Below are 7,620 nucleotides of genomic sequence, written 5' to 3'. Positions count from 1 at the left end.
ACTAGTTTGGTGATGATAAACTTTGTTAGCTTTTCCTATTCTGGGAAGCTCTTTATCTTTCCTTCAATTCTAAGTGATAGCTTTACTGGGTAGAGTAATCATGGTTGTGCATCCTTGCTTTTCATCACTTTGAATGTTTCATGCCAATCTCTTCTGGTTTGCAAAGTTTCTGCAAAAAATCAGCTGGAAGTCTTATGGGAACTCCCTTGTAGATAGCTGTCTTTCTCTTGCTTCTTCTAAGATTCATTCTTTATTTTTAACCTTTCGTATTTAAATTATGATGTGTCTTGGTGTGGACTTTTTTGAGTTCATCTTGTTTGGAACTCTCTGTTCTTCCAGGATTTGTGTGTTTTTTCTCCTGCACTAGGTTTGGGAAATTTGCAATTATTATTTCTTCAAATAGGTTCTTAATCCCTGCTCATTCTCTTCTCCTTCTGGTACTCCTATGATGCAGATGTTATTATGGTTGATGCTGTCCCAGAGGTCCCTTAAACTCCCCTCATTTTTAAAAATTCTTTTTCCTTTTGGCTGCTCTGATTGAGTATTTTCTGCTTCCTTATCTTCCAAGACTAGGAATGGGGTTTAGAGTAGTGCTTCTTAAACTTTATTTTAACATAATCTTGTTAAAATGAAGATTTTGATTTACTAGGTCTTAGTTAGGGCTTTGGTTTCTGCAAATTAAGAAGCTCTTGGATGATGCCAGTGTTTCTGGTCTATGCATCACACTTTGAGTGGTAAAAGAAGGGATAATCTGTATTATTTTATAGGCAATCATTCATAAGTGTTTTTCTTTCTGGGAGTTTTGATAGGAATGGACCAAGGGTAGGTGTGAGGTTATTCTAATATGTGTCTGGAAAGCAGCAATTATTCAATATGTAGTGCCACAGGCCTTAGCTTAGCTTTTAACAGTAAATTGTCTGGGATGTCAAATTAGGGGACTAATAAGGCAGCTACCTCACCTCTGCACAGAGATGGCTGTGGCAGCATCTGTAGGCAGGGCACAGATTCTTCTCAAAAAGTAATAACTGTTTGTTGATTTCTGAAACAGGCAAACGAGCTTTCAGAAGGTCAAAGTTCTTCATCCTGATTATGTACACAATTAATTTACCCTGGAAAAACTTTAGAGCAGCCATAATTATTTTCTTTAACCATAAAAGTAGTTCAGTAAAGGACCCAGAGGTTATACCTTGAAGAAATATAATTTTCTGGTGAACATATTAAGTTAAACTGATTGTAAAATATTATTAAATAGATATATGGAGTTTTAAATTATGAACTCATTTAATGTTGGGTAATAGTGAAAGAAAATAATGACTAATTCTAGAGTACTTGGTATCTAGTCTTTTGGGGGAAGTAATGTGATAAGAAGATGATTCTCTGTTAAAGAAAATCTTGGAGTGTTTGAATTGACATGCCATCTCTATATAAGAGAGTGCTTATATTTCTTGTCTTTTTTTTAAGTGAGAGAAAGAGAGACAGACAGACACACAGGAAGGGAGAGAGATAAGATGCATCGACTCATAGTTGCAGCACTTTAGCTGTTCATTGATTGCTTTTTCTTTCTCTCTCTCTCTCTTTTTTTCAACATGTCAGGGGAGAGCGTGAATGCAGTCCCCCACTACCACAAACTATGCAGTCAAGTTTCCCAATTTCGGGGAAATCGCAGGGATCAGTACATCTGGAGTGCAATGGATAAGCCTCGCCCTGGGAAAACAACCTTCATGATCATGGTATCTCCCCTGCCAGGTAAGTATTGATTACTTTTTCATACATGTCTTGACTGGGGTGCGCCAGCTGAGTCAGTGACCCCCTTTCTCAAGCCAGTGTGACCTTGGGCTCAAGCCAGTGACCTTTGGGCCCAAGCCAGTGGCCATGGGGTCATGTCTATGATCCCATACTCAAGCAGGTGACCCTGCACTCAAACTGGTGAGCCAGCACTCAAGCCCGAGACCTCGGGGTTTCAAACCTGGGTCCTCAGCATCTCAGACTGACAAGCCACCACCTAGTCAGGCTATATTTCTTATCTTTATAGTGGGGTAATGCACTCACATCAAGGAAAAGTGGCATCAAATCACAAGGATAAAAATATGAGAGGGGAAGGGGGCATTGCAGATTCTTATTTTTGCCTCAATGGAAATTCTTAGCTTTCCTGTCAAGAAACCACTTTTTTTTCAGATTAATTCTTGAGCTAGTTCTAAGGGAGATTTTAAATGGGCATAAGAAGACAAATTTAAAATTTTTTTATTTGAGTATAAGCAGTTTGACAATTTATTTTGTTTTCAAAGGACAAGAAAGATAAATGGAAGACAAAAGTATGATTATTATTTGTGGCAGAGATAGTAATACCAAATATTCCATTCAATCTTTTACATTTTTAATCCTCTTTGTAGTTTGTAAGCCAATGTGATTAGTTTTGAACAATGAAACGGGAGTAAAGGTAATCTTCAGACTGAGGTGGTAAAAAGCTTGGTAGTCCCTCTTTTTTTTCTAATTGCAGAAGCTATGTATTCTATATGGAGCATCTACAAGTTGGTCAGCCAGGTTTCCTTAGTGGAGCAGAGCCTCTTGATGACCTGTGATGGACATATGGTATGAGCAAGATATAAATTCTCATTCAGTTAAGCCACTAAGATTCAGGATTAATGTTACCATAGTTGAACCTAGTATATCTCAACTAACATATTTTTGTGATAGATTTCTCCACAAGCTAATAGGCGAGTTTAATAATTTTAACAGGGAAATGGCTTTCTCTAAAGAATCCTTGCTTTTTATGATAAGTATTGATTTGAGAAAGCCAGCATTAGTTTAAAAAACATAGAACTGACATACCGATTGGATGGCAGATGCAGTAAATTTGTAGGTTAAAGAATTATCCTTTGGCCTATGTGGTGGCACAGTGGATAGAGTGTTGGTCTGGGATTCAGAGGACCCAGGTTCCAAACCCTGAGGTTGCCAGCTTGAGTGCGAGGTTGCTAGCTTGAGCATGGGATCACAGACATGACCCCATGTCACTGGCTTGAGCCCAAAGGTCATTGGCTTGAAGCCCAAGGTTGCCGGCTTAAGCAAGGGGCCACTAGCTCAGCTGGAGCCCCTCTGTCAAGGCACAATGAACAACTAAGGTGCTACATGAAGAATTGATGCTTCTGATTTCTTTCCCTTCCAGCCTGCTGTCCCTGTCTGTCCCCTACCCCCTCTTACTTAAAATTTTTTTTTCCTTTGAAAAATAAAATTAAAATATTCTTATGATTGGGATCTAAACTGACAGGTTTATATGTATAAAGTTAATGAAACTAAACAAATTAGCATACATTCAAAATAGTATTTAAGGCTTAATGATCCCATGTACTTTTTTTATTCATTTAAGTTGAACTTTTAAAGTCAATATACAACAGATGAAAACAATACTGACATGCAGTCAGAGATCGTCTTGGGATGTGGAAAGTTAGGGTTTGGGATTAAATGTTGGCTATATTGCTTCTTAGTTTTCTAAATGTCTTTTCACTAATTTTAAAATGAAGATAAAAGTTCCTATCTTTTGGGGTTGTTCTGAGAAATAATAATAGTACCATCATATATATCATTGCTTAGTCTGGATTCTGGCCCTCAGAGAAATCACTTATAACTCTAATGATAATGGTAATAATTTCATCAACGAAGATATGAGATTTCACAATCTAAATCACAAATTCATACCTTGAATAACCTGGCTTTATAAGATTCGCTCTGATAGATAAATTTAAATCTGTTGTAATCCAAGATATGGCTTTGTGTGTGTGTGTGTGTGTGTGTGTGTGTGTGTGTGTATGAGAGGAGAGAGAGAAAGAGAGAGAGAGAGAGAGAGAGAGAGATTTTCTCCTTTTTAAAAAAGAACATTAAGGATATTAAACCATTGGTAGAAATAAGAAGCCAATAGCATCTTCTAATTTGTTTCAGATGTCTTATTATTAATTGTGTCTTTTGGGACTTCTGCAATCTTTTTTTTTTTTAATTTAAAATTTTTTTGTATTTGTCTGAAGTTAGAAGCTGGTAGACAGTCAGACAGACTCTTGCATGCACCTGACCAAGATCCACCGCATGCCCACCATGGGGCGATGCTCTGCCCGACTGAGGCCTTGCTCTGCTATGGCTGGAGCCATTCTACTGCCTGAGGCTCAGGCCATGGAGCCATCATCAGCGCCCAGGCAAACCATGCTGCAATGGAGTCTTGCCTGCGGGAGGGGAAGAGAGAGATAGAGAGGAAGGAGAAGGGGAAGGGTAGAGAAGCAGATGGGTGCCTCTGCTGTGTGCCCTGACTGGGAACCCAACCCAGGATATCCACACACTGGGCTGATGCTCTACCGCTGAGCTGACAGGCCAGGGCCCCTGCAATCTTTATCAAACAGCCTGCAGGGACTGTTGTCAGTTTGCTGAGAGAGCAGCATGTCTGTGATCAGCAATCCATTGATAAGAAAGAGGTGAGAGGAGTAGCCTCTCCTTTGAAGCTGCAGGGCTGAATTTTAGAAGTCATTGTATAGCAAGAAGCCACCCATAAAATCTGGAAGATTCCTGATGCCTTTACCCTTTCCAGAGCCTTATTTTTTATTATTCTGTCCCAAGCATGAATGGCTTCTGGGTAAACTATGTAAAAGAATGGAAAAAAAGGTGGGGACATTACTTTATCTTAGTCTAAATATTCCGTTTGCAAGAAAGCACAGAGGAAACAAACAAAAATATTTTCTGTAGCTATATCTAAGGTCAGCCAAAGCTTTTTCTGGGGTAATCTTATTTACTACTTTTTAGAAGACCTGGATTTTGTTCTTAAATGCATTTAGGGAGGCTTTTTCCTTTTTGATAAATATGTTCCTATCTTAAAGTCTGGATCATCAGGAAGCTTTAAGATAGGGCTCCACAGGAAGTCACAACCAATCTTTCCTGGGCTGCTTAGAATAAATAAAAGATAGAAGAACATAATGAGAAGCTACATATTCAAAATTTAGATTGGACCTTTATTAGGGAAATATAAATGTTAAATTACCTAAGGAAAAAAGAGGTAAGTATGGCTAATTCATCTTTATTTCTGATCATTTTATTCCCCTTGCATACTGAAGATAAAAACTCTAGATATTCTCGACCTGTTTCTCAGTTAAATTTTGTTTCATATTTTGTTTCCTCTTTTCCTTCAGAACATTATTGCAATTATAATTATGTTTTTCTTTGGGCTTTTTAAAAAATGTATGTGTCCTACTCAACCATAAGCACTGTGAAAGGAGTATACATACATTTTTGTTTACTCATCACCAATGTGGGGTGAACAGTGTCTGATACATGAGAGACAGCCAATGAAAGTAATTGAATAGAAAATTACATCTTATAATGTTTTATTATTATATAATATGTTAAAAAATTCAGTTAGTTTTTGGATATATATACTAAAGTTATCCATAAAAGTCAATGTATTCGACTCCTTATCTTTAATTTACCATCTGGTCTTATAACAGTAAAGAAATCTTAGATTTTGAGAATACTCAATGGAGTTTACTAACTTAAATAAAAGTAACTCCACAACTGTTGATTCTCTAATTAGCTTAGAACACAGACACTGTTTCTGGGTGGTATTGGTCATAGGAAATCAATCTAAGGCAGAATCTGACTGAAGCTGGATAAATTTTAGCTGGTTCCCTGGTTATATTTGATTGGTGTGTTAGCTTCCTACTGCTGCTGTAACAGGGCTACAAACTTACTGGCTGAAAACAACACAAATTTATTATCATATAGTTCTGAAGTCTGAAATCAGTTTCACTAGGATAAAATTTATTGAAAGCAGGCTTTAATTCTTCCCAGAGACTCTAGGGGAAAATGTATTTCCTTGCCTTTTCTAGTTTCTAGATGCTGCTTACATTTCTTGATTTATGGCCTCTTTCTTCACCTTCAAAGCCAGCAGCATAGCATTTTATCTCCTCTCTAACCTCTCTGTTTCTATTCTTACATTTATCTCTCTTTCTTTAATCCTCTTGACTCTCTCTCATAAGAACCCTTATGTTGCCCTGGCCGGTTGGCTCAGCGGTAGAGCGTCGGCCTAGCGTGCGGAGGACCGGGGTTCGATTCCCGGCCAGGGCACACAGGAGAAGCGCCCATTTGCTTCTCCACCCCTCCGCCGCGCTTTCCTCTCTGTCTCTCTCGTCCCCTCCCGCAGCCAAGGCTCCATAGGAGCAAAGATGGCCCGGGCGCTGGGGATGGCTCTGTGGCCTCTGCCCCAGGCGCTAGCGTGGCTCTGGTCGCAACATGGCGACGCCCAGGATGGGTAGAGCATCGCCCCCTGGTGGGCAGAGCTTCGCCCCTGGTGGGCGTGCCGGGTGGATCCCGGTCGGGCGCATGCGGGAGTCTGTCTGACTGTCTCTCCCTATTTCCAGCTTCAGAAAAATGAAAAGAAAAAAAAAAAAAAAAAAAAAAAAAAGAACCCTTATGTTTATATTGTACCCACCCATATAATCCAGTATATCGTATTTCCCCATGTTATACATAAGACACACCTTCATTTTGGGGTCTGAAATTTGGAAAAAAAATGTATTACATAAAGTTACTAAACTCAAGCTTTATTCATCATAAAATTCATACAACTCCTCATCACTGTCAAAACTACCATCCCTTAGCTTGTCCTTATCTGTGTCTGATGATGAATCATGGTCTTCATATAATTATCTTGTCCTCAGTTCCATCTATGGCATTTGAAATGTCACACTTCTTAAATGACTTGACAACAATCTCAATCTTGATATTATCCCAGGATCTTTTCACCTAGGTACAAATTTCTCCTAGAGTTGGTTTCTTCATTCTTTTTTCTGGTGTCAGATTGTCCCCAAAAGACTTCATGCATTGGTTCCATTTGTCTCTCATGGCAGCTTTGAAGGGTTTATTAATGCTGACATCAAGTGGTTGGAGTTGGGATGTCAAGCTTCCAGGTATGACGGCAAGCTTTGTTTTTTGCTCTGCAGCAATCTTCTTTGTATTTTTTGTTATGTGAGCCCTGAACTAATCAAGCACCAATAGGTTTGTATAAGAGCCCACCTGGTCTCCTTCTCCAAACTTTCTCAAACCAGATCTTCCTCCCATCCTGATGCATCCAACCCTTGTCCTGAATGTGGACAATCACTCCTCGAGGAATGTCTTATTTTGGCATTGTTTTGTGTTTGAAAACAAATTGAAGGAGGGCTTCATCCATATTTGCAATCTGTCCCAACTCAAACTGATGTGTCTTTTGACATTGAATGACAAAACAATGAAATGCAAGGACCTTCTGCTCATAGCTTTCAAGCATCTTTTGGGCAAGTCTGGTGCATGCACACATGCTTAGTCTGTTCTGTTTCATGAATCTGAAGCACCAATTGTATCCTCCTTTGAAATCAGTAACTTCTTTTTCATCAGCAATTCTTCTTGCCTCATGGTGAAACATCTTTGTGGACATAGGAATTCCAATTGCCCTTTGCTCTTCAATTCCCTCTCTAAATCAGGCCATTTTTCTGATTTGCCTCTCATGGCCTTTTTCTGCTGTGGTGTTTTCAGTAGGGTTTCTTCTTCCCATAGCCAGTCTCAGATTGATTTCTCAGTTGGAGGAAGTCCAAACTTATGTTCAGCAGCATGATT

General features: G+C 39.0%; 1 protein-coding gene and 1 non-coding gene across 2 annotated transcripts in view; one reads left to right on the top strand and one right to left on the bottom strand.

Annotated features, from left to right (window-relative positions):
• Positions 1 to 1,590: 1,590 nt before the first annotated feature.
• LOC136321378 (U1 spliceosomal RNA) lies at positions 1,591 to 1,754 on the bottom strand. Its single transcript, XR_010728636.1, has one exon. It is a non-coding gene; the product is annotated as a U1 spliceosomal RNA (small nuclear RNA).
• The window catches only part of CGA (glycoprotein hormones, alpha polypeptide), a 45,072-nt gene continuing 39,150 nt past the window's right edge, over positions 1,699 to 7,620 (top strand). Inside the window, exon 1 of the mRNA XM_066253016.1 lies at positions 1,699 to 1,746. The gene's annotated coding sequence lies outside the window, so the exon portion shown is untranslated. The remainder of the gene's footprint in view (positions 1,747 to 7,620) is intronic.

Source organism: Saccopteryx bilineata, chromosome 1 (assembly GCF_036850765.1).
Source record: "Saccopteryx bilineata isolate mSacBil1 chromosome 1, mSacBil1_pri_phased_curated, whole genome shotgun sequence".
In the NCBI taxonomy this organism is placed as follows: Eukaryota; Metazoa; Chordata; class Mammalia; order Chiroptera; family Emballonuridae; genus Saccopteryx; species Saccopteryx bilineata.
This window is presented reverse-complemented; position numbering and strand designations above follow the sequence as displayed.